The following is a 26,914-nucleotide window of genomic DNA, read 5'->3' as shown; positions in this document are numbered from 1 at the left end:
GGAGAAGATATTTTTGTTTATACAAAGGATTCCATGGCTATGGGCAAACAGATATTCTACTCTCTTACATTGCTGGTAGTATTGCAGAATGATTTCTTCAGAGCTATGTACTTATTTGGCTTTTGCCATAGAGATGACTCATAGTGACTTTGGTATCCACTGAGTGAGAAAATCCAATTATGGACTTTTTTTTTGGGGGGGGTCAATCTTGGATTTTAGCCTTAAGTTCTAGGTCTAGATCCTTTGCTGCCACCTTCATTTTCAAGCAGGAAGTTGAGTTCTTTCCTATGAATTTTTTTAGTATTCATTACCTTCTTGATGAATGAACAAAAATGACATCAGGGTTACTGACTTTCTAGAACTTACTGTTTCAAAAGAAGAATTCAAAAATATTAATATGGAATGCATTACAGATTCCTTAATTCCTAGACAGAACTACAAGACTCTATTGAAGAAACAGTACATTTAGTCTGAAGAGGAGAAGAATTGGGAAGGACAGAAAGTTGTCTTCAAGTATTGGAAGGTCTGTGGTGGGGAAGAGGGATTTATTTGATCTTGGTTCAGAGAACTGAAGTAGGAGTTGGGGGGTGGAAGTTGAAAGGCAGATTTAAGCTTGATAAAAGAAAACAATTAGAGCAGTCCCATAGTGGGAATGAGATGCTTCACTGGAGGTTTAGAACCAGGCTGAATAATGTGTCAGAAAAGTCACAAGGGAATTCATTCCTATTTAGGAGTGGGTCAGACTAGATGACCCCAAGATATCTTCCAACTCTGAGGTTTTGTGTTTCTGTGCTACAGACTTTTGAGAGCATGATCTGGCAATAAACAAGAAGAGGTTTTTAAAAAATCATTTATAAAAAGAAAGGGCCCATCTACATAAGAGCTATTTATAGCTGCATTATTTATAATATTTAAAAGACAGGGGGAATAACCTATGTGTCTACTGATCAGGAGATGACTGAATAAACGGTAGCATGGTAAGTAATGGAATACTATGGCATAATGCTGAATATGAAGATTATGAGACATTATAGAAGAGATTTCCAAAAATCATGGAGCACCTGGCACATAGTAGGTGTTTCATAAATGCTTGGTTTCGGATAGATTGATTCCCCTCCTGGAATCGGGTTTCTTATATGTAGAAAAGAAGGTTGGATTAGATGATCTCTAATGTTCCTTCTAGCTGTAAAATTCAATGATTCCTGAGTTACAGCCTTTGTTTGAGTCTCAGTTTCTTCATCTATAAAATGGCCATAATATTATGGGACTGTTTCCCTTACAGAGTTATTGTGAGGATGGAAGCACATGTATGTCATTTTTTAAAATTTGAAAATGCCATATAAATATTACCTAGTATTATGATAGTTATTTAACTGTTCTATGAGCCTCATTTCTCTAGACAGACAAGAGTTTGGGAGTATAGAAGCTTTGCTCATGATAATTATTTCTATGGTGCTTTAAACTTTCTAAAGTACTTTTTCTCACAATGACTAGATGAGGCAGGCAGTAAATTCCAATGGATGGAAGGTTCTGAGTTGGAAGACTAAAGGGATCATTTAGTCCAACCCTAATATTTTTACACATGTGGATATTGGAATCCAGTAAGTGACTTGCCCAAGGTCACCCAGGTGATGATAATTACTGCCATTATGGGCTCAGACATTTAGAATTGGAAACAACTCTCTCATGTGATAGGAGGAAAATGAAACCCATAGAGGTTTAAGTATTTATTATACAAGGTCACACAGTGATTCCATAGCAAAACACAGCCAGAATTAGGTGTCTTGACTCCCAGCTCCTGCTGAGGTGGCAGGGCTAGGATTTGAATACAGGTCTTCTGAGTTAAAATCTCTTATCAAGAGTCATAGAATGTCAGAGCTGGAAGGGGCCTTAGAGGTACCTCATCTTACACGTGGGGCAAACAAGATAAACATTTTTTTAAGTCCCTTTGCTGGATAAATGGCAGAACTAAGCCTAGAGCTTAGGCATCTTGACCTCCAGCCCAAGTATCCTCACACTTCTCTTCCTTTAATCAGGAAAGCATTAGAAAGAAGCTCCTGGGGCAGCTAGGTGGCGCAGTGGATAGAGAACTGGCCCTGGAGTCAGGAGGACCTGAGTTCAAATCCAGCCTCAGATACTTAACACTTACTAGCTGTGTGACCTTGGGCAAGTCACTTAACCCCAATTGCCTTACCAACCCCCCCCCCCCCTCCAAAAAAAAGAAAGAAGCTCCTGACTCAAGGATCTTCTCTGCTTGATGGTGGGAGCTCTGGAAGAAGATGAATCTTTGTATTCTTTTTTTTTTTTTTTTTTTTTTTTTTTTTTTTTTAGTGAGGCAATTGGGGTTAAGTGACTTGCCCAGGGTCACACAGCTAGTAAGTGTTAAGTGTATGAGGCCAGATTTGAACTCAGGTACTCCTGACTCCAGGGCCAGTGCTCTATCCACTGCGCCACCTAGCTGCCCCTGGAAGAAGATGAATCTTAACTGAAATTTGGCAATTGTGTGACTATTCTTGTGATTCCTTCCCCTATCTGTGTTCTGAATGTTCTATTGCCCTACCTGGCTCTGAGTGCCAGTATCTGAATATCTATGGTACTAGATGAGACAAAAGAGGATGAGTGTGTGTGTGTGTGTGTGTGTGTGTGTGTGTGTGTGTGTACACACAGGAAGTTACAACAGGGCTTCTGTATTGTGTGGAAGCAGACAAAATCCCCTTCCCTGTTTTAGAAATATTGAGAAAATATTTTGAAGTTCTCATAGTTTTAAGTCTTTGAATTGAAGGTGTGAAACATTGAACTTTGATCTGAAAGAAAAATCCTTATCAATCTTTCTTTAACCCTTAACTCCAAAAGAATGTCCTACTTCCTTTTCTCCTGATCAAGCCAGGAAGGGTTCTTCCCTGAAGTAGTTAGGGCAATCACCTGCCAAGGGAAAAGGGGCCCCTATTGATTTCCTGAACTCTAGCCTCTTTCTCCAGGAGCTGGAAGGATTAAGGTAATGATTCATCTAAGAGAAGGAAGAAACCTTTGATTACTTCAATTAGAGGAAGTACCTCATGGGTTCATCTTTGACCTGCTGGAAAGGGGAATCTTTGAAGGGAGTGGTCAAAGAGGAACCAGATGGCTTCTGGAACATGATTCTCCCAAAGCGTTCCAAAAGCTAAACAAGGAGTATTGAGTATGATTATTAACTAAACCGTGACTTCTATTCTGGGCTCCTGCTCAATCTCGACAATAGTCCTTTTTCAATAATCTTATAAATTGTGACCTGACTTCAAAACAACTTGCATTAGAGACAAGTCTGAGGACATGAGGAGACTGTTAGCTTGGACATTTCTCTCTATAAGCACAAAAATTCATGGATTTAGAATAATCACAAATTAATAAAAGTGGTTTCTGGCTGGTTTGTGCATAGTACGTCTTTCTTCCACAACTGTCTTGCTTGGTGTCTAAGAGAAGAAACCTACTTGATTTACCTTCATCAGACAACACAACTTAATCAATGGGAAAATTAGTAGATTTTTCACTTTGGAGAAGCTATTTTTTAACTCCATGAAAGAGAACAGGGTTCATGGGTGTGGTATTCCCTGGCTCCAGAAAACTTTTTCTCTCTTAGGATCATAAGGACATAAATTGAGATCTAGAAGGGACTTCAGAGACCATCTATTCCAACCCAATTATGAAGAAACTGAGCTTCAGAGAGTTTAAGATTATTGACCAGGATCATACAGCTAGTAAGTATCACATGTAGAATTTGAACCCAGGTCTTCCAGCACTCTTTTCACTATGCGTTTGGAGGAGAGGGTTTGTAAAAGCAATAAATAGCTATTTAGGCATTTGCCTCATTCATTGTACTTTGCAGTGTGTACCATAATTGGAGTCAAAGAACCTGAGTTATAGTTCCATCTCTGCCAATTACTACCCATATGACCTTGGAAAAGTCACTCTCTTTGGGCCTCAGTTGCCTCTTCCATAAAGTGGGGTTATTGATATTGTACATCACTGAGCTGTTGTAGGGACAAAATTATTTCTCCTCTCTCCTCTCCCCCTCTCTCTTCTGATAGTGTCAAAAGGTCCAGAGCATGTGTATACCTCAGTGCACATGTTTATTGACAACTCCTCAGTCTGGGGTGCCCAAGAGAATGTTATTTCCCCTAGACAAAGCCCCAATATGGGAATTGGGCCTCTATTGGGCCTTATTTTTTGCTGCAGTTGTATTTAAAGTGAGCCATTTCTAAATACTGGCAATACCTCTTTCTAATAATGTACAGGGAGAAATGGGCCATGTTCTTCAGGGAAGGAGGCACCACCTTGTATCTTGTAGGACCTTGTGTGATGGCCATTGTCCCTCATCTTCCTCTACCAAAGGGTTAGAGTGGATTCTCCAAATGTTATAACTGAAGCAGACAGGCATCTAAGGAACTGTTGGCCTAAAAACCAGGCCACCACCAATTCCATCAATAAGAAATTATCCCTGGTTTCGTATAACCTCCCTGCCCATATACACTCATATGCCCACGAATAAGCTTAGCCCTGTAAGGAAGCTCTGCTTTCTCAGGAATGAAAAGGCAAGGGATACCACCTCTGGGCCAGAAGCCACAGCCCTGGGAAGGAACAGAATATACACATACAACTCATAGTATCAGATATTTTGGACCTCCCCTCTCATATGCTTTATGGGCAGGAGAAAGAGCAGTGCTTGGCAGTATGATTTCTGTAAAGGTGTTCTTGTGATTACAGTCCCCAGAGCTCCCCTACTGAAAATACTGCTCAGCCTGTGGAAGGAGCCACAGTCATTGGTAATTATCTGAGGGAGGGTTGACTGCCTGGGTCTTATTGGCCTGTATTGTCACTGTAGGTGGAACTCTGGACCTGCCCACACAATGTCTGCTGTATGGAGGTGGAACACAGCTCTCAAAATATTGGGTGCAGGGTGGGCAGGGAGAGAAAAAGGCGAAATGAATTGTTTTAGTATCAAGAACAACAGTTCATTGCTTGTACTAGATGCCTAATTATTGAATGGAATCACAGCACTGGGATAATTCAGTACCACGGTCAGCAGCCCAAGTCATCATTCCTGAAATGTTTTGCATTTACAGTCAACACCAAAAACAGTGTACATTATTCCCAACCATGGACTGCAAGTAGTATTCATTCAGCGCCGTGACCACCAACTTTCCCCCTCCAACTGTGGGCTTGTGTAATTCGGTAATATGACCAATAGCTACAAAGGACATGCAGAATCTTGACCAGCAGTCCCAAGCCACGTTGCTGATGGTTATTCAGGCTGTGACTAGCGTGGTCTGTTCTCTGCCTCTGACAACTGGAGTCTGGTACAGACTTCCAAACATTTTAGATTCAGCAGTAAAATAAGAATGGAAAAATACAAAGCACAAAACGGGAAGTTAAAAGAAGTCTACATGAAATGCAAGTTCACAATTAAAGGCAGCTGAGTCAGGAGCTGCCCCAGCCCCCAGGAGCTACTGAAACCCTTGAAAGCAAACCTAAAATTGTTGTAAACTCATTTTATCAGGGGTTGGTGATGATTTGTTAACACAAGGCCATTCTCCAAGTGTCAGTAGAAAAAATAAAGTTGTGCTAGTTTATTTTGCACTTTGATGCCCTGAGACCCTTGGGCATCTCTTCTCTGGCTCTTGGACCTGCTGTCCAGCTTCACCTGATGATGGGAGCTGTGGATGTCAGGGACCCATGCACCTCCCCCTATGCAGAAAGCAGTCTAAATGACAAGAGGAAAGAGCAATCGGAGAGTCTTGGATCTCCTGGTGTGACTGAAATGGGTGTAATTTGCAACCATCTTTGCTTAACGACTTCAAAGAAAGATGGAAAGAAAGCAGGAGGAGGCAGGCAGGGAATGGCTCTCATCAAGAACCCAGGAGTATTACCAAGATCAAAGGGAAATGGGCCGAGAGATAGGGGACATGAACACATCTTCCTCCTATCCCAAGATCTGAGCTCTGGCTTCCAAGTGGAAGGTGTGAAGCTTGGCTGAGGTGCATGCATATATGTGTGTGTGTGTGTGTGTTCAACACAGAAAAGGAAAAAACCTCTCTAGGAAATAGATGAAGAGTAATAATAATACTATTATTAATATCAGTAGTAAGAAAAAAACCTTAACAAGCACATTAGAGTTACAAAGGCCTTTGATACATCACCTCACTCAGGATAGATATGTAGTATAATAACAGTGGAAAGAATGCTGGATTTGGAGTTAGAGGATCTGGGTTCAAATTGCCATTCTACTACTTACTAATTGTCTAACCCTGAGCAAATCATTTAACTAATAAAATTAAAGAATTCGACTAAATGACCTTGAAAGTACCTTTCACCTCTAAATCTATGGTCCTCATAACCAATAAATAAATAAATAGTACAAATATCAGCAGTTCCATTTTCTTTTTTTTTTTAAAGTTTTTAATTTTTTTTTTAAATTTTGTGGGGCAATGGGGGTTAAGTGACTTGCCCAAGGTCACACAGCTAGTGTCAAGTGTCTGAGGCCGGATTTGAACTCAGGTACTCCTGAATCCAGGGCCGGTGCTTTATCCACTGCGCCATCTAGCTGCCCCCAGTTCCATTTTCTTGATGAGTAAACCAAGCCTCAGATCTGTTGCCTAAGGTAAGAGAGGTAGTGAGTGTCAGATAAGGAGTTTGAACCCAGTTCTCGCTTCAAGGCCAATGCTTGTCTGACTTTGCTTGGCTGAGAGAACCAGAAATTTATGAATTGAGGCCAAGACAGTAATGCTGGGGGTTGAAGCACAATCTTCTGGGAACAGGAAAGAACTAATTTGTCAGGGGCTGTGCTAGATTGTTAAATTAGAAGGCTTCAGACCCTCTTCTCTGAACATGTACCCTCTGGCCTTGTGAGTCCAAAGTTAGTTTTTCAAGTTGGGGGAATTACCTTTGAATATATACCCCCTTGTGTCTAATTGTTAAATCTGCCTAGAAAGAGAAGCTGGGCATCTGGATGGAATCCAGGCAGAAAGACATCCAACTGTGCCAGTCAGTCAGGGTTCTGGTGATGAAGAATGAGGAGGGAGGAGGTATAGGATGTCCCTTCCCAGTCTCAATTTGGATTTAGTTTCATTGATTAACATAAAAGGAGGATGAAAGTGACAAACTATTCCTCTCCTCCCACCCACCAGCATAGGAATTCCCTCAAGAGCATCTCTGACAAGTGTCTGGCTTCTTCTCCACCAATTCCAATGCTGTTTGAGTTTTCTGAATGTGAATTTGTTTATTTAATGAGGTAGTGATCTCCCCATTACTAGAAGTGTTCAAGTAGTAGCTACCAAAGTGTCATCAAAGGGATTCCTGAGTTAGGAAGGGAACTGGACTAGGTAACCTCTTAGATCCTTTCTAGCTCTGAGATTCCCTGGGCCTATTTTGTCTTCAGGGAGTTAGTCATTGGAGCTCAGGAACCATTTTTAAGAAAGTGGCATTGAGCCTCCCAAGGACACAGAAATAGGACTAGGACACACATGACTTCAGTGCCAGCTTGGGAGGGATTGCAACAAAAAGAGATGATGCTGTGCAGTAGCTGCCTTCTGGCCCTGCCTTGCTGGGGGTCTCTGGGTATTTGAGAAAATAAGATTCTGGATGCCTATTCCTAGGTTTATCAAAGAGTATGGGAGGAGGCAAAACTGGGGAGGGGGGGAAGCAAACTGGTAGGAATACAGGGAAATAAACTTTGTGTGTCTATATGTGTTCAAACATGTATGAATGTATGCATGTGTCTATTTGAATGAGCACTTATCTACATGAGAGTATTTATGCTTGTGTCAGTTTGTATGTGAAAGAACATGTGTGCATAAGCGCTCATAAATGCCTGTGTTCACATGTGCATGTGTGTGCACATGTACCTAAGTTGTTGATGGAAGGCCAATGGGGTTGGGCCCCTTTGGGGGTGGGTATTATGTAGGAAAGAGTGTGTGCGTGCACTTGTGGCAGAAATGACAAATGATTAATCTATAGAAATCTATATTCTATTCTTCCATGCGTCCAGTCCGCTCCACTCACATTCCCATGCATCACCTCTGAAAATCCATCGCCTCCAACTTCTAGCCAAGGACAGGCTTAGAGTAATGAGCTGCATTCTTTATTGATGAACTTGCCTGGCGTTTTTTATATATTTGTATATACGTCGCATATATATTTTTCTTTAGGGGCATCCAAGGAAAATTGCTTGGCTCTCCTTCCCTGGCTGCCAATCATTCAGAGGGCTGGCCAGGTTCCCTCCTGCTGAACTTTACATTTCCCAAGGTTCTCTTTCTTCCATGCCTACTTATCTCACCCTGTCTAACCTCAATTTAATTCAGTTCTTCTCCATGAAGTGCAACCTCCTATAACCAAGGCACTGTGTTAGGCACTGGGGATATGATGACAAAGTGAGACATACACCCTGCCCTCAAAGAATGTAGAATGGTACAATCATATATTTAGAGGTAGAAGCTACCATGAAGGACACAGATTCCAATCTCCTCATTTTACAGATGAGAAAAGGTTAAATAGAGGTTAAATGACTTGCCCAGGGTCACTCAGCTGGTAAGTGGCTGAGTCATGATTTGAGCTGAGATATTCCTGATTTCCACCACACCAAGTTGCCTTAACATTTTATTAGACTGATAGAACATTTGCACAGATAAGTGAATACAAGATAGTTTGAAGATGACCAACTAACAACTAAGGGAATCAGGAAAAGCTCCCCATAGGAGTTGGCATCTGAGTTGACCCTGAATGGAAGCTAAGGATTTTAAAAGACAGAGGTAAAGGATTGATTCTGGGCATCCTCCTCTTCCCTTAGACAACTGGGACTGGCTGGCACCAGCAGTCTCCTGTGCCTGCATGATGAATACTATGTCTGCCCACCTCCTCTTTTCTTACAGACATCAGGCCAGCAAGCAGGGTTCAGGACCTACTGGGGAATCCTAAGAATGTTAATACCCATTTGTAGAGTGCTTTATATAAAGGTGCACTGCAATATCATTACCTCCATTTTGTCGATGAAGAAACTGAGGTCCAGAGAGGAGCAGACTTGTCTGTGATCACACAATGAGTCATTTACAGAGCTATTACTGGCACCCTGGTTTTTTTGTTTCCAGTTCAATGATTTCCCCACCTAACTTCACATTACATTCCCCAGGAAGGATAGACACCAAGAGGTCATGATGCCCAACCTCCTGCATTCACACAGGCTCCATAGAAATCAGAGGGTTTTTTAAAAAAACATTTAAAAAAACACATTTTTTGAGTGTGTGTCATGGACGCCTTTGGCAATCTGGAGAAGCTATGAATTCCTTTTCAGAATCATGTTTTTAAATGTATAAAACAAAATGGATGACAAAAGAAACCAATTATGTATATATATTCTTCATCCGAGTTCATAGGGCCCCTGAAATCTATTCACGGACCCCTCCGTAGACTCCAGGTTAAGAAGGCCTGATGTAAATAATTTCAGAGCCCCGGGGGACTTCCCAGGTCTTTAAGCCAACAATAATAACTAGCATTTACAACCTGCTGCTTTAAGGTTTACCCAGAACTTCCCATATTCTCTCGCTTTGATCCTCGCAATGATCATCTGAGGTAGGTGCTTTTTACAGATGGGAAAGATGAGGCTGAGAGAGGTTAAAGGCCTTTAGGGCGTAGAAAGCAGAGGAGGCAGCAGCTTCCTTCCAAAGCCAGCTCGGTCCTGACTCTGAGACCACTCCCTATCCACTCCAGCCAGCTGCCTCCTCGAACAAGAGGGCTGCGATTGCTCAGCTGAGGCGGACAGCTCCCGCTTCTCTCCAGGTGCAGCTGGGAGAGAGGGCGTTGGGCTCCGCTCAACCCCGTCAAAGCCCTCTAATTATTTAACTGCCATAGTGCTGGGGATGACTAAGCTTTCCAAAAGGGAGTGTTTACTTATTTCTTCCCGGGTCGGCCAAACAACTTCTAATCTTGAAAGCTGTCGTTCCTCCCATTTGCTGCTACCGTACGTACGCTTGGACAAAGGCCCGTTTGGCAAAACATCCTTTTAAGATTCAGGCAGAGTTGACACTTACTTATCACTGGGAGAACGCGATATTCTCCCCCACTCGCCCTCCCGACGGTGGCGTTAGGATCTTTATTTTTATTTTTTTTGAGTCTGCGATAAAGAGGCCTCTCCTCTGGGGACAATAGGAAGGGAGAAGCTGAGGGGCGCACTGCATACTGGGGATCCTATTATGAAAAGGGAAGGGAGGGGGAAAAAGAGGATAGGGGAAAGGGGAGGAGAGAAGGGGGAGTAGAGAGAAGAGAGGGAAAGATGGAAGTGTAGAAGAGGGAGGGAAGGGAGAGAGGAAGTGGAAAGGGAAGGGGAAAGAGGAGAGGAAAGGAGAAAAAGGGGGAAGGAAAGAGGAAGAGGAATTGAGAGAGAGAAAAAGCAAGGGAAAGAGGAAAGGGAAAGGAAGGAGAAGAGCGGAAGAAGGAAAGGGAAACGGGGAGAAAGAGGGGAGAGGAATTGGGAGGGGAAAGAGGGAAAAGGGACTTGGGAGGGGAAGGGGGAAGGGAGGAGCAGAGAAGGAAAGGTAGGGAGAAGATGGGGAGGACAACAGCGGTCTTGGCTGGCGCCAAGGCCCAAGAGAAGAGCCCTGATTAGGTGTGCTGTGGCCAAGCGGGGCTCACGAAAAGCAGAGGGGCGCCACGGAGAAGACTGCGAACTTAGAACGTCAGTGGCTCGGAACCCATTGGTCTGCGGAGGGGGAACTGCGGCGGCGCCCAGTTTCTCCTCCGCGTTTCGCTCGCAATTTATCATTATCCAATTTTTTTTTCTTTCCCCTGGGTCTTCTCTCTCAGACATTTCTTATCCCAAGTTGACAGCTAAATGAGGAATCACCCAGCCTACGTTCTCTATTTTGTTCTGAAATTAATTCTGTCGTGAAACACTGCCAAGTGGTTAGAGCCAGCAGAGACTGGCAGGCGGCGGGGCGCAGGCAGGGGGTAGGGAGAGTGGGGTGAGGGGTGCCCTGCTGGTCCCGGGTGATTTCAGTCGCCTCCTCAGTGAGGACGAAAGCCCCTGACACCCCCTTTCCATCTTCCAGAACGGAATGGAATCTGCGGAAGCTGCTCACTAGCTTTCCTTCCCCTCCCTCCCTTCTTTAAGAGACAAAACGTGATGTGGGAAGAATTGAATTTCTACATCATTCTCTCAAGCGCTGCAGAGCTACTATTCATCAGCTTCAGCCTCACAGGCCAGAGGTCATTCCGCCCCTCCCTCTGCCTTTCAGCAAGAAATTGGTCCTTGATAGGTATCACTCCCGGGGAACAGAACCCATTCAGCCAGTGTCTATGAACACGAACTACTCCAAGCGGAAAGAGGCTTCTCTTGTGGATGGGTTGGAATCCAGACATGCCACATAATGGCCGGGTGTGCCTCTGGACAAGTCGTCACTTTCCTCTGGAACTCAGTTTCCTCATCTCTCAACATGGGAATGATAATCGAGACTTTGCATATCAGGATGTTGTAAAAGTCAAATAAAGTGATGGATGTAAATGGGCTCATAAAGATCTCTAGTTGTAATCTATTAATAAGAATAGTGACGAATTCCTTCCAAATGCTGTTTGTCTATTTCTATGACAGCTAGCATTTATATATTGTTTTAAGGTTTGCAAAGAACTTTACAGATATTATCTAATTTTATCTTCACAACAACCCTGGGAGATAGATGCCTTATTTTACAGAGGATAAAACTGAAGCAGAAGGGAAATGACTTGCCTAGGGTGACAGGTTTAGGGTCTGAGGTCAAATTTGAATGAAAGTCTTTCTGATTCCAGGTCCAGTGCTCTATCTACTTCACCAGACAAGGGCTCTGGAAAGCAGGGATAAAAACTGAATGCTTAGTGTGAGGCCCAGGTAGCTTTGAATCTCTCTATGAGAATTTTCCCCAAGTGCTATCCCTTCAAGACTCAGCTTGCTGAGAGGCCGTGAAAAGAGACTGAAGCTTCCCAGGGACAGTGACCTCAGCACCCACTCTGTGATTCTTGTTGGGTCATTACTTTGACCCAATTTTTGTGGGGTAAGAGACAAGGTGTGTATGTGTGTGTGTGTGTGTGTGTGTGTGTGTGTGTGTGTGTGTGTGTGTGTGTGTGTGTGTGTGAAGGAATAACTGACCCATTTCAGAAAAGGAAAATTGAGGCAAAGTATGGTTCTGAAGCTCATGTCATTGAAAGAAGTGGGAAGTGAATACAGGTCTGTTTTCTTTTTGCTCCAGGGCCCTAACCATCACTCTTTCCCTTTTCTTGTCCTCATCCTCTTCTCTGTCCTTGATGGTTAGCTGAGACTGATGTGGCCACGTGAGCTTCTCTGTGAGGAAGCAGACAGCAGCTGGGCCACCAGCAAGGGCTGAGCAGGATGGTTGTCATGCTGGGGAAGGGTGATAATTTATTCTGATTGGCATTGGATCTGAGTATGAAAACAAAATATGTGGCTGTTGCAGAAACCTCATGAAAGTAAGTCATTGGGTGCCATCACTACTTCTGTCCTTCTGCCTGGCCCCTCAATGAGTTATGAGGTTTGGGAATTATTAGTTGGTGACATTGAGCACCTTCAGTCATCTCTTCGAACTTTACCTTTCCTCATCTGTAAAATGGGTATGATGATACTTTGAATATGTAAAATCATAGACAAATTATAGGATGTAAGTGCTGGAAAGATCCTTAGAACATGGAAAGTCCAAACTAAAAGGGAATGTAGAATTCCAGATCTGGAAAGGATCTTAGAACATAGGATGTTTGAACTGGAAAAGACTTTGTAACAAAGATCAGAGAAGGAAAAATTAGTAAGGCACCTTAGGACATGAGAACATAACATCCCAGAGCTACTTCAAGCTCCTCATTTTACCAAGGAGAAATCTGGGGCCCAAAGAGAGAGGAAGAGACTCCCTCAAGGTCCCCTTGCCAGCGGGCTACGGGTTTGGTAGGCTTGCATATGAGTATTTAACATCAAGGATATCAGACATGTATTGGCTGGTAAGTAAGTGACAGACTGCATTCAAAGGGCCTCCAAAGGGCTCCACTGTCACCATAAGGGCTATCTCAGCACTGAGCCTCTCTCCCTGTTTCTGTTCAGCTTTCACTGTGATTCTGACTGTGCCCACCTTGAACTTTGGTTTCCTTTGGTCTTTTTTTTTTTTGCGGGGCAATGGGGGTTAAGTGACTTGCCCAGGGTCACACAGCTAGTAAGTGTCAAGTATCTGAGGCCAGATTTGAACTCAGGTACTCTTGAATCCAGGGCTGGTGCTTTATCCACTGCACCACCTAGCTGCCCCTTCCTTTGGTCTTCATACTTGCCTCAATGTCTTCTCTAGGACCACACTGAATTGAATAGGCTCATGGTCTGTCTCCTCAGAGATGATGCTTCTGTTTCTCTTTGTCTTCTCTGGATTTGGTCACCTCCATATCAATGTATGCTACTTAACTTTAATTCATTTAAATAATGCAACTAGCATTTATTAAATTGCTACAATGTGTAGGAAAATAGGCTCTGGGGTGACCTACTTGAAATCCAGACAGCGATTCATGGAAAGTGAATGGAACTTGTGGCTGTCCATGATTGGTAATTGCTTTTCCAGGTTATATAAGAGATAATGTTGGTGATTGTTGCTTTAAGTTGCCACGGAAGACCTTAATTTTGGATGTGTCATATAGATTTTGGAGAATGGAGCCATGAATAGAGAGGCAGTATTGTGGTGGAAACTATGGAGCCAACTGGAACTGGTTTAGCAGAGCTGATTGTTAAATATTCAGTGTTGCATTTACATATTGGAAATCATCAAGCATTACAAATAAGGGCTTTATTTGTTGCCTTTGTAGTTTGTCTACACTTAATAAAGCATGGAGAAAATGTTAATAATGCATATCAAACTTTAAAAAGTATGTCATACATACATTCCCTGTCTCCTTCAAAGAGCTGGTTGGGGTTTTTTTGTTTGTTTATTTGTTTGTTTTGGTTGTTGTTGCTGTTGTGGCGCAATGAGGTTTAAGTGACTTGCCCAGGGTTACACAGCTGGTGTCAAGTGTTTGAGGCCAGATTTGAACTCAGGTCCTCCTGGATCCAGGACTGATACTTTATCTTCCAGGGCCAGTGCTTTAATCAGAGCTGGTTGTTAAACATTTAACAGCATACCCTTAGATGTGGGTCAGAGGGAGAGAGAATAGTAGCCATGAGTTAGTGAGGGAATGAATGGGAGAGAGTGATGATATGTCTGGGTACAGAATTCTGAGGTTCAGGTGGTGGAGCCTTCGTAGCTTGTGAGTGAGCCTTGATTGGTGAAGAGTCTGCTACCTACTACTTGGATGACCTTGTGAATCATTTAACCTGCTCTGATTTCAGATCCTTATCTAGAAAACAGTAGGTTTGGCCCAGACGACCTCTAAAGTTGGGATTTGCACCTCTGGTTTGTGATCCCATGATCCTGGGGCAACACATTGCACCTTTGGATGGCTCTAATTACTAGGCAGCTTTGTTCATGTTATCAAGCTTGAATTTGCCTTTTTGCAATCTCTGTCAATTTCTCCTGGTTCTGTCCTCCAAGACCAAACAGAACAAATTCAAACCCTCTTCCTATACTTGATGACAGCTTCATGTCTATTCTTCTCTTCCCCTTCTCCTCCATCTTCTCTTCTCTAGGTTAATTTTTGCTTTCTTCACTTGATGCTCACATGGAATGGAGTCAAGGCCCATTTCCATTCTGGTTATCCTTACATTCCTGAGCTTCAGTGTGTCTGTGAAGGGGAGGATTGTGTAGGCTCTGCTTTGGAGAGAGAGGTGGGAGGCAGCTGGGACTCTCGTCATGTCTACCAAGCAATGGGAACAGCTGGGGGGGGCAGCTTGTGCCACCTGTCATGGAGGAAAGGACTCTGAGAGTCTGGGGCTGTGGACTTGAGCCTGTCCCCCTCCTCAATCACTCTGCTTGTCTTCTTTGTGAATGGCTAATACATTCCAAGCAGTGGGAGAGAGATGTAAAACTAATCCACGCTCTAATAAAAACAGCCTCCCGATTAAATATGTATGAACACATATTGATTTGGGGATTAAACAGAAAAGAAAATTGAGCCTGTAATTGAGCCTGGGAACATGTACAGGGCAAGATTCTCAGCGTACTTTCCCAAACACACCTGCCCGATCCTGACTGGTTGGGGGAGGGTCTGGGCAGGTGCAAAGGCCACCCCATCCAGGCGGCTGATTGAAGGTGGGCCTGGAGACTTCTGCTGCTCACACCCTTGGTGAGCAAGCAGATCAAGAGAACAGAAAACAGCAGGCAGTGGTCCATTGGTGGGAAGCTTGTGTTGTTACCTCCCTAAGCCAACCTGTAGAAGAAGGTGACTAGAAATAGGCTTATTTCCCAAATTGGTCCCATGGTACTCATCTACATGATGGAGCCTGGTCATCAGCTTTTAAGGGGTCAAGTCACTTACCCTTCTTGCCAAAAAGGGTATTGAGCTATTTGTTCTGTGTAGTTAACACCAAGCAAAGCAAAACTCTTAGAGGCTTCATTTTTTGGATCTGTAAAATAATGCCATTAGACTAGGAATTTTACAAAATTTCTTTTGAAGCTCATAGTGTAACTTTGGGGATTCTCACTTCTGAAATTCTATGTCCTATGTTTTGAAAATTTTCCCTTCACTCTGGTGTTCTAGGTTCTAAGGCCCTTTCCAACTCTGACATTCTGTGTTCCAAGGACCCTCCTAGCTCTGACATTCTGTGTTCTAAGGGCCCTCTCAGCTCTGACATTCCATGTTCTTAGGCCCCTCTCAGCCCTGACTCTGTGTTTTAAGGGCCCTCCCAGAGAAGGAGTTCTTAACCTTTTTCATGTATCATGGAACCCTTTGGTAGCATGGTGAAGCCTATGGACCCTTTCTTGACATGATGTTTGTAAATATATAAAATGAAATCCATCAGATTATAAAGGAAACCCAATGATACTGAAGCACAATTACCAAAATATATTTATAAAGTTCATGGAGCCAAGGTTAAGAACCCCTGAGATAGAGTGATAGATGGACATAACGTTTATTAGTCACTTAGTATATGCCACTTGGACTGTGCTCAGTGCTGGGGTCACAAACATAAGAAGACAGGCCCCACTCTCAAAGAACTTCCATTTTAATGGGGGGAGAAAATGCACAAAGGGAAGCTGGAAATGAGAGGGGGCAGTATAAGGAGGCTGGGATGAGATGGCTGCTGACGATATGGAGAAGAACAGAGAGTGAGTAGAGATAGGAATACATCAAGAATGGTTGGGGATGGGGCGGCTTAGGTGGCGCAGTGGATGGAGTACCAGCCCTGGAGTCAGGAGTACCTGAGTTCAAATCCGACCTTAGACACTTAACACTTACTAGCTGTGTGACCCTGGGCAAGTCACTTAACCCCAATTGCCTCACTTAAAAAAAAAAAAAAGAATGGTTGGGGAGGGGCAGCTAGGTGGCACAGTGGATAAAGCACCGGCCCTGGATTCAGGAGGACCTGAGTTCAAATCTGGATTCAGACACTTGACACTTACTAGCTGTGTGACCCCAGGCAAGTCACTTAACCCTCATTGTCCCACAAAAAAAGAATGTTTGGGGGTCCTCAAAAAGTGGTGGTCAGGGCCAGGGAGTGGAGATTTCTCCAGGGTGGGAAGGTTGCTGAGAGGCAGTGGAGAAACCATCTAAGGAAAATAAGTGATGATGTTCACCTAGACCAACACATATCCTTGAGGAAGAACTGAGTCCAGAGGCAGGGAGCAGGAACTGCCCAGTGAAAGCAGAGCTTTGCAGCTAGCATAGAGAGGGCTCATGGGAGCCTTGGATTAGAGCTGGAAGGGACCCTGGTGTGCATCAAGTCTACCTTCTTCATTTCATATCTGAAGAAACACACCTAGAGAGGTTGGTGCTTTGCCCAGGGTCACACAATTAGTGTCTGAGGCTGGATTTGAATTTAGGTTTTTCCTGACTCCAAGTCTAGTACTCCACCACATCCAAATGGGGAGGAGAAAAGAACCCTACTCGGGCCATTGGACTGTGCAAAGAGTCTTAGAATCATCAAATGTTTGAGCTACAACAAGGGAACTGCAAATCACTTCCTTTCTTTGAGCTTCAGTCTCCTCATCTGAAAAATGGAGCCAAATAATGCCTGTGTTATCTCCTGTGCAGGGCTGGCAGGGGAATCAAACGAGATGGCAGATGGGAACGGCAGATAAATACGAACACGGCAGAGAGGAGGAGAGAGTCCTGGAGTTGGATCTGGAGAAATGGAATCAATTACTTGCTCTGAATCTTGGACAAGTCACTTAATCTTTTCTGAGCTTCACTTTCTTCATCTGTAAAATAACGATGATGTGCCTGCGCTGCCCAGCTCACTGGGGAGGAAGATGCTGTAAACTGTAAATCTTCCGAGAAACATCTTCTTCTTGTTGTTGTTTTGTTAAAGGTTGCCCTTTAACCTTTAACCTCTGAGGGACACTTGCCCCTGATCTGTGTTGAATTGGACCTACCCATTGCAGACCACTGGGTAGACTGCTCAGGTCCTGCCTTGCTCCTTTGAATTCTGCTGCCTATGTGTATCATGTCATTCCCTGTGAGCTCCTTGGTGGACAGCCACTCTTAGAAAAGTCTGATAGGCTGGTAAGGGTCTGATATCGTTTTCTGGGGGATGTTGGTGATTATGTGCAAACTTATACCCATCTCCTGCTCTATGGTATCTGGAAAAGGAATGCAAGAGAAAGGCGAGAGACAAAGAGAATGCTTTCTTTTAGCTTTTATCTCCTGCCTCCCTGCCCTTGTCTAAACCATGCCCTGGTGCCTGCCTTCTCATCTTTATCCCTCAGAATATTCTTCCTTTGAGGCTTAGCTTGGGGTTCACCTCCTCCAGGAAACCTTACTTGATCCCTCCCTCCTCTCCCCAGTTGTTATTAGCATTATTTCCCTCCTCAAATTATCTTGTGTTTGCCTACCTAGATACCTGATGAGGCATCAGAAGAGGATGTCATTGGGGGAGCTAATTGATAAAGATGAAAATAAACCCTTGTCTTTCTATAGCACTTTTTAGTTTTCAAAGTATTTTCCCATAAGCTCATAGATGTAAAATGGGAAGGGAGTTTAGAGGTCACCTTGTCTAATCCCTCATTATACAGAGAAGGACAGGTGATAGACTTCCCAAGGGAGGGAACAGCAGGGCTGGGATCTGAATCCAGGTGCTTAGATTCCAAGTCCACCTCCCTTTCCACTGCACTAGGCTTCTTCCAATAATAATAATAATAATAATAATAATAATAATAATAATAATAATAATAATAATTTTGCAGAGCACTGAGGGTTAAATGACTTGCCCAGAGTCACATAGCTAGTAAGTGTTGAGTGTCTGAGGCCGGATTTGAACTTAGGTCCTCCTGAATACAGGGCTGGTGTTTTATCCACTGTGCTGCCTAGCCCCTAATTAATTTTAATTATGATTAAACAGTCTCATGAAATGAGTAGTGTAGGGATTATTACCTCTACAGGTAAAGAAATGGTAAGTAGCAGAGAGTTACTTGGTCTCAGATCTTCTGGTTCCCAGATAGGGCTTTTTTCCATCACCCCTCCAGAGAGACCACAACGGGAAGCTCTGAGCCTTCATGGGTAACCCCTTTGATGGTTCCCAGTTTGGGGCAGATAGATACATGCTCTGAGATGAGCTTACTCTTGACCTGTTGTTCCGCTGTTTTCAGTTGTGTCCGACTCTTTGTAACCCCATTGGGGGTTTTCTTGGCAAAGATACTGGAGCGGTTTGCCATTTCCTTTTCCAGCTCATTTGATGGATGAGGAAACTGAGGCAAAGAGATTTGCCTAAGGTCACACAGCTAGCAAGTGTCTGAGGTAGGATCTGAACTCAGGTCTTCATGACTCCAGGTCTGGCACTCTATCCACTGTGCTACCTAGCCACACTTTGATAGTAGGTAACAAAAAATTATTGAAGCATCCATAGGTTTCATCAGACTGTCAAAGGGGTCTGAATGAAGGAATAAAAAAATTAATTAAGCACTGATTATATGCCAGACACTGTACTAAGCATTGAGGATACAAATAGAAAAAATAAGAAAGTTCCTGCTTCCAAGGATTTGATTTGTTCTATAATTTGAGTCATGTCTGACTCTATGACATTATTTGGGGTTTTCTTGGCAAGGATACTGGAGTGCTTTGCCATTTCCTTTTCCAGCTCATTTTATAGATGAGAAAACTGAGGCAAACAGGGTTAAATGACTTGCTTTTGGTCACCATAGCTAGCAAGTGTCTGAGATGAGATTTGAACTCAGATCTTTCTAACTCCAGGCCCAGTGCTCTATCCATTGTATCACCCTAGCTGCCCTCTGCTCTCAAGGAATTCTTATTATAATGTGGGAGAAAACCCCTGTAGTACATGATTCATAAGGTCCCCTTTGAAACTGAAATGGTCTGTCTGCATGTTTACCACCCTCCTTTCTCCCCAAACCATCTGCCTGGGCCACAGTAACCAGGCTTGCCGTGGCCTCTGCATCGTACTAGGACAGCCAAGAGGAGGGGATACTGGCAAAGAGGCTAATCCTGAGACCCCAAGAGGACAGAGGAAAGTCCCCAGAATTCCACTGCAGTGTCTAACTCATCTTCCATTTCATTAAGAAATAGTTGGCAAATATTGAAGCCCCAGAGCCTCCCAGCCGACACTGGCCTCTCCCTGTGCTTATTAAAGCAATGAGTTAATTTCAACAAGGGCACATTCATTCTCCAGAAACTGCTTCTATTTTGGCCATGATTAAAAGAATGAATCAGAGCAAGGACAGATACTTCTCTCCAATGAGGGCTGGGGGTCTATCCAAGCAAGGCAAGGGAATGGCGAAAGATTGGCAAGCCAAGAAAACCCGAGGACTCCACCATGTTGGAGTCTGGATGTGGCATAGATGTGCCCTTTGCTTGGACTGACCTGTCCCTGGGGTAATGGCCCTGGTGCTATAGGGATGGGAGAATGCAATGGTGGTAATGTTCTTTATGTATTCAACAATGGTGGCTTTGCTTAAACATCCAACCATAGGCTCATATCCCTAGAGATAGAAGGGGCCTAAGACAGATGAGGAGACTGAAGTCCAGAGAAGTTGGCACTAGAGTCAAGTCAACAAACATTTATTAAGTACTTACTATGAGCTAGGAATCAGCTATGATCAGCCCCGGAGATGGAAAGAAAGACAAAGCCCCTGCCTTCAGGTTGCTTACAGCCTAGTGGGGGAAATAACTTGTAAGCCATTTTGTATAAACACATTGTAGGCAGGATAAATTGGAGATCATCTCAGAGGGAAGGCACCAAATTGAGGGAGATCAGGACAGGCTCCTTAGAGAAGGAGGGATTTTATCTGGGATTTGAAGAACTTCTCAGAGCCTGAATTTGAAACCAGGTTCAAATCCAGCACTCTCCCTGCTGCACCATGCGGCCTCAATCACGGCCCCCCTTAGGCCTTTAGACATGATGGTGCATTCCAGCCTTCATTATTGAGAATATCACTTTGCTGGCAAAAGACTATTGGGACAACAAACAAACAGACAGACAGACAAAAAGACTATTGGGATAAGAAGTGATCTGTCAGCTCTGGGTAAGCAATGAGTGGGGAGCTAGGTGTTGCAATGGATAGAGTGCTGGTCCTGAAGTCAGGAAGACCTGAATTCAAATCCAGACTTAGATACTTACTAGCTATATGACCCTGGGCAAGTCATTTCATCCTGCTTGCCTCAATTTCCTCAGCTGTAAAATGAGCTGAAGAAGGAAATGGCAAACCATTCCAGTATCTATGCCAAGAAAACCCCAAATGGGGTCATGAAGAGTAAGATATGACTGAAATGACTGAACAGCAACAAAAGCCCTGATCCCTTCATCTAAGAATGAATATGAGAAACAGTAGAGATGCCGAGCATTTCCTGTACTTCTAGTCGACAAGGCAAGGTCACATGAAGGTGACCTTGGCAGTGGAACATAAGATCTGGTAGCTTGTGCCAAGGTAGGGAGGCTTTGAGGGTGGGTTCATATCCCAGATGCCCAAGGACTGGCCTAGCTCAGTTCAGATACCATCATTCCCCAGGCAGAGTGCATTCATGCAGACTGATGAGAAGATAATGTCAGCAACTGAGAAACCCTCCTCTGGGCTGTAGAGCGGCTGTGATCAGTGTGACAGGAGGAAGCAGCAGTGTCACTGGAATCACAGATTCTTGAATATACACACTATACTCTAAAGGCCCCTTCTGGAAGGAGATATAAGGGCTGATCTCTTAGGAAGCTGACAATCTCCTATCCACTTCATTTCAGAAGATTGTTATTAAGAACCTAATATGTATGTGTGCTTGCTGCTGTGGATTCCAAGTTGCCCATAGTTGTTATAGTTGTTAGGCTATAAGTAGACACATGTATATGTGTGTATATATGTACTGTGTGTGTGTGTGTGTGTGTGTGTTTTCCCAGCAAGGTAGTACAGTTGATAGAGTGCTGGGCCTAGAGTCAGGAAAATTAATCTTTCTGAATTCAATGCAGTTTCATACACTTACTAGCTGTGTGACCGCAGGCAAGTCATTTAACCCTGTTTACCTCAGTTTCCTCATCTGTCAGATAAGCTCGAAAAGGATGTGACAAACCGCTCCAGTATCTTTGCCAAGAAAACCCCAAATGGGGTCATAAAGAGTTGGACATGACTGAAAAATGACTGGACAACATATACTGTATATTACAGTAAGTCTGTGTGTGTGTGTGTGTGTGTGTGTGTGTCTGTATGAATTTGTCAAATTGCTTAACTTTGTGTATGTGTGTGTGTGTGTGTGTACCCTTGTCTAAATTCTATATAATGTGAACTTTCCAAGATCCTGGATGAGAGGGAGTCATACCCCCTTTCTGACTAGTTCTTCTCTAACAACAAATGAGGTAATAATTTCTTTCTAAAACTATTTCATATTTGGGGGTTTGTTTTCTGATATCTTTTCCAACCCTTAGTTTCTGGGTTCTCCTTGTAGAGCAGGGGTCCTTGACCATTTTTGTGTCATGGTATGCTGATGAAGCCTATGGATCCCTTGTCACAATCATGCTTACATTACTGAAGAAACCCAATAAAACAAAAATGTAAACCTCAAAATATTAAATAAGCAAGTTCATAGACTTAGGTTAAGAATTTCTGATTTAGAGCTCTATGAAGAAATGATGAAGATGAATAAGAATCACACATAATGATAAGAAATAGTAATAATAATAATCAGGATAATAAGCATAATTAATAATACTAGCTAACATTTAAATGGTGCTTTGAGGTTTGCAAAGCACTTTATATTCTATTTAATTTGATCCTCAAAATAAGCTAGTGGAGTGGATGTTGGTGGTATTATTATCTCCATTTTACAGTTGAGGAAACTGAGGCTGACAGAAGGGAAGTGACTTGTTCAGGATCACACAGCTTGTAAGTGTCAGGGGCTGGATTTGAACTCAGGTCTTTCTGAATCCCGATCCAGTGCTCTATCCATTGTGCCATCTAGCTGCTAATATGAGTTGCAGTCTTCACTGGTGGACACAGTAGCCATATAGCCAAGATAATGGAACCATCACAACACAGATGATATAAGGTACACTGACTGTGATCAGAACTGGGTAAAGATGAAAAGCACAGTTCCTACCCTTAAGGAGCTTATCTCAAAGTTTGGGTAGGAATACAAATAAGTACAATATAAGGTAAAGTGTGATGACGGTAAAAGAGTGACTCAGGGAAAGTGTTCTAAGAGGGAGAGGCCACTTGGAGCTGAGGGAGGGGTGGGGAGAATTGGGAAGGCTTCATGAAGGAGATGGCACTGCAGCTAGATGGGGAAGGATGAAGGAAGGATTTTAGTAGGTGGAGATGAGGAGGGAAGGCCTTCTGGGCATGGACAATTTCATAGCGAGTGCAGACAGGATTGGGGAATGGTTAGTTGTCCAATTGGTTGGATCATAGACTTTGTGAAGGGAAACAATGGAAAATTTGTCTTAAAAGTAAGGATGCTTCAATTATGTTGTTCAGAAAATTCATTTATTATTATTATTATTATTATTATTATTATTATTATTATTATTTATTTTGTGAGGCAACTGGGGTTAAGTGACTTGCCCAGGGTCAAACAGCTAGTCAGTGTCAATTATCTGAGGCCGGATTTGAACTCAGGTACTCCTGAATCCAGGGCTGGTGCTCTATCCACTGCACCACCTACCTGCCCCCCAAAACTCATTAATTATTATACTGTTTAAATCTAACTAGAGGTCATTTGAACCCAGAATGTTGCCCTGACCTCAGTAACTCTCCAGGAATGTTGGAGACGACTACAAGGAATTTTGGGTTCTACCAGGTCCTGGATCCACACCCACATCTTGTTTTGGGTCCTTCCAAGCTTTCATTTTGACTTTGCCCAAATTTAATGGACTCCTGTACAAAGAAGGAAAGACTGGAGTGAGTTGACTTCACTGCTTGTTGAGTATGCTGGAGAGTGGGTTATTTTAGGGATATAGATGGGATTAGATGGCAGGTGAGCTTCCTTTCAATGTTGAGATTCTGAGATTAGGAAATCACCCTCACCGGAGCTGGAGCCCGGAAGGGTCAGCATTAGGAAAGGCTTTATGGAGGATGGGTCCCTGAACTGAAGCTTCAAGGTCTTAAGATCATAGGATTGAGAACTGGGAGGGATGTAGCTTGTACCTAGACTAACTCCCTCAATAATAATAATAATAATAATAATAATAATAATTATCATTATTGGTGAGGCAATTGGGGTTAAGTGACTTGACCAGGGTCACATAGCTGGTAAATGTCAAGTGTCTGAGGCCAGATTTGAACTCAGGTCCTCCTGACTCCAGGGCCAGTGCTTTATCCACTGCCCCACCTAGCTGTCCCACCTCTTCAATTATTGCCTGTGATTTACTCCTGGACACATGGCAGCAGGGGTGAGATTTGAACTTGGGGCTTCTCACTTCAGGTTCAGGGTTCTTTCCTTCACTGCATGGTGGAACAGATAGATGGAACATTGGATTTAGAGTCTAGAACAACTGGATTTGAATCATGCAACTGATTTTTTTTTTTTTAGTGAGGCAATTGGGGATAAGTGACTTGCCCAGGGTCACACAGCTAGTAAGTGTGTGTTAAATGGCTGAGGCTGGATTTGAACTCAGGTACTCCTGACTCCAGGGCCGCTGCTCTATCCACTGCACCACCTAGCTGCCCCCACAACTGATTTTTTAAAAAGGTGAATCATTGTAGGCCAGTCTCTTTGAGCCTCAGTTTCTTTATTTGTAAAATAAGATAAAAATACCTCTGGTATATACCTCAATGAGGCATTGTGAAGATCAAATGAGACAATAAATGACAAGTGCTTTGCCAAGTTTAAAGCACTAGGTTTTATATATATATATACATATATATATATAATGTAAAATTGTTATTGTTGTTATTATATTAGGCTGCCTCTCACTATGGAGATGAATCAGGGCAGTGTATTCTCAGCATTGGGGCTGTCTGGGCCAAGATACCATATTATCAGTAGAATCTTAGAATGATCAAGTCTAATGGTCAGAGGGGGCCCCTGGAGAGGTCATGCTCTCCATCTCTCTGCATCTAGGAAGCTTGGCCCTAACCAGAAGGGGATGAGGGAAGGAGAGAAGACAGCTCCTGTTATACAACAGTGAACTCTGGCTCTCTCCCTCCAGCATCCCCTTCCCTCCCCCAGCACACACAGCTGAGAGAACAAAATAAGATCTTTGGAGAGCAGGTGGGCAGGCCTTCCCAAGCCAAAGCTACCATTTTTCCTCTTGGCAAGGCCACTGTGAGTGAGTCCAGGGGGAGGATCCCTGATTTCCTCAACCTTCCTCAGCCCCGGCTTCTCTGCAGAAGCTGGCCAGTCTCCATCCTTTCCCAGTGGTTTTGAAAGCTCTTGGCATTTTCCAATTTCCCAGGACCACCCACCTGGCAAAGAGAAATAACATTCCATCATTTCTACACCCCTGGGTAATGAGGCCCCACAAAGGCAATGAATGGGCCATGTGTGGCTCCTTGATACTGGGGAATGTCAGGATTCAGTTCAACAGATCATTCCCTAATGGGAATGCAAAGATATTCTTGCAATGGGGTGGGGGGTGGGATGGGGAGAAATCCCCTCCTCCACACCCCCACCCTCCACCCCTCCACTGTCACACACTGTTCCAAAGGGCGGTTTGCTAATTGCTGCCTTGTGATTTGGTCCAGAAAATAATTAGCAGGGCTCTTCCTTTGATTTTCTGCAGCTGCAGATAAAGTAGCTGAAATGGTCTATACAGAAAAGGGGGAGTGTTCATCCTTTCCCTAGTTTTACAAGGAAATCAGGGGTGGAATTTCCTGAAGGTAGTGTGGTTCAGTGGGAAGGACCCTGGAGGGAGAGTCAGGAGAACTGACCTCTAGTACTGGCTCTGCTATGGCACCAGCCTCACTTGGCTCATCTGTAAAATGAGGGAATAGTTTGACTCTATGATCTCAACGGTCTCTTAACACTAACATTTTGTGTCCTGAGGCTCCTCCCATGTCTGACACTCTATGTTCCAAAGCTCCTTCCGGCTCGGGAATTCTGTGTTTTAGGGGGTTCTTCAGTATCTGACGTTCTGTGGCTCCTGGACGCAACTGGACTCAGTTTCCTTGTCCTGGGCAGAGATGCAAAGTGGGGAGGGGCTGGAGGAAGTGGGGGCTAGGGGAGAAGAGAGGACAGTCCTGGTTGGTTCCTCAGGGGGTTGAGGTCCCTAGAGTGAGGGAGGCCAGGGCTGGGTCAGAAGAGAATCAGGAGTGGATGTTCATTTCCCCAGACTCAGACACAGCATCCTAACATCCGCTTCTAAGCCTTCTATTCTGTACTGCAAGGACACCCTCCTACCTGAATGAAGAGTTAGTAAAGGAGGGGCTGAAGCACTGGTTTTCTCTAGAATCCTACCATGGCAAAGTCAGGGGGGGACCTCAAAAGACATCTCCTCCAATGGAGCATAAACCCCTTCTATTAAATCTTGGAGAATTCTTGTTGTTGTTGGTCAGTCATTTTCAGCTGTATCCAACTCTTTCATTTTTTGGTGAGGCAATTGGGGTTCAGTGACTTGCCCAGGGTCACACAGCTAGTAAGTGTCAAGTATCTGAGGTTGGATTTGAACTCAGGTCCTCCTGAATCCAGGACTGATGCTTTATCCACTGTGCCACCTAGCTGCCTTTTGGGGGGTTTTCTTGGTAAAAATACTGGAGTGGTTTGCTATTTCCTTCTCCAACTCTTTTTAAAGATGAGGAAACTGAGGCAAACAGGGGTAAATGACTTGCCCAGGGTCACACAGCTAGTGAGTGTCTGATGTCAGATTTGAACTCATGTCTTCCTGACTCCTGGGCCAGAGCTCTATCCATTGGGCAAAAAATATTATGCAATGTAAGAGTAAAGTAGAGCAGACCCTAACTGTGTTGGAGATTGCTTCTGCTTGGCTTCAGAGGACAGTATGAGAAAGAGCAGTATAAGAAAGAATTTCCTGATGATCAGAGCTGTCCAAATATATAAGGGTTTGCCTCACAAGATAGTGAGCTCCCTGTCACTGGAAGCATCCAATTTTTTTTGATAACTCTTTAACTTGGGTGATGGATAAGCTATATTTTGAAGGAAGAGAGGGATCCTATGAAATGGAGGTGGAATATGAATGCATTACAGGTTTGGAGATGGAGGGAGAGAGTTGGGGAAGGAGGAGGGGTGGCCTGTGCAGGAGATGCTGTAAGGAATAAAGAGAAAGTCAGTTTGGCTTGACTAAATAATATAGGAGGAATGATGTACCATGAAGTTGGAAAGACAGGTTAGGGTTGGAGCCAGGGGACGAGGTTGAGTCAAGAGTGTCCCACCTCCTCCTGATCAGTCTTAAACCACA

General features: G+C 43.7%; 1 long non-coding RNA gene across 1 annotated transcript in view; it reads left to right on the top strand.

Annotated features, from left to right (window-relative positions):
- LOC122745449 overlaps window positions 1-26,914 on the top strand; it is a 63,903-nt gene that overhangs the window by 18,489 nt on the left and 18,500 nt on the right. The window contains exon 2 of the long non-coding RNA XR_006355463.1: window positions 17,164-17,634. This is a non-coding gene — a long non-coding RNA (uncharacterized LOC122745449). The remainder of the gene's footprint in view (window positions 1-17,163; window positions 17,635-26,914) is intronic.

This window comes from Dromiciops gliroides, chromosome 3, assembly GCF_019393635.1.
Source record: "Dromiciops gliroides isolate mDroGli1 chromosome 3, mDroGli1.pri, whole genome shotgun sequence".
NCBI classification, from domain to species: domain Eukaryota; kingdom Metazoa; phylum Chordata; class Mammalia; order Microbiotheria; family Microbiotheriidae; genus Dromiciops; species Dromiciops gliroides.
The sequence above is the reverse complement of the archived record's forward strand: the minus strand, read 5'-3'. Positions and strand labels throughout refer to the sequence as shown.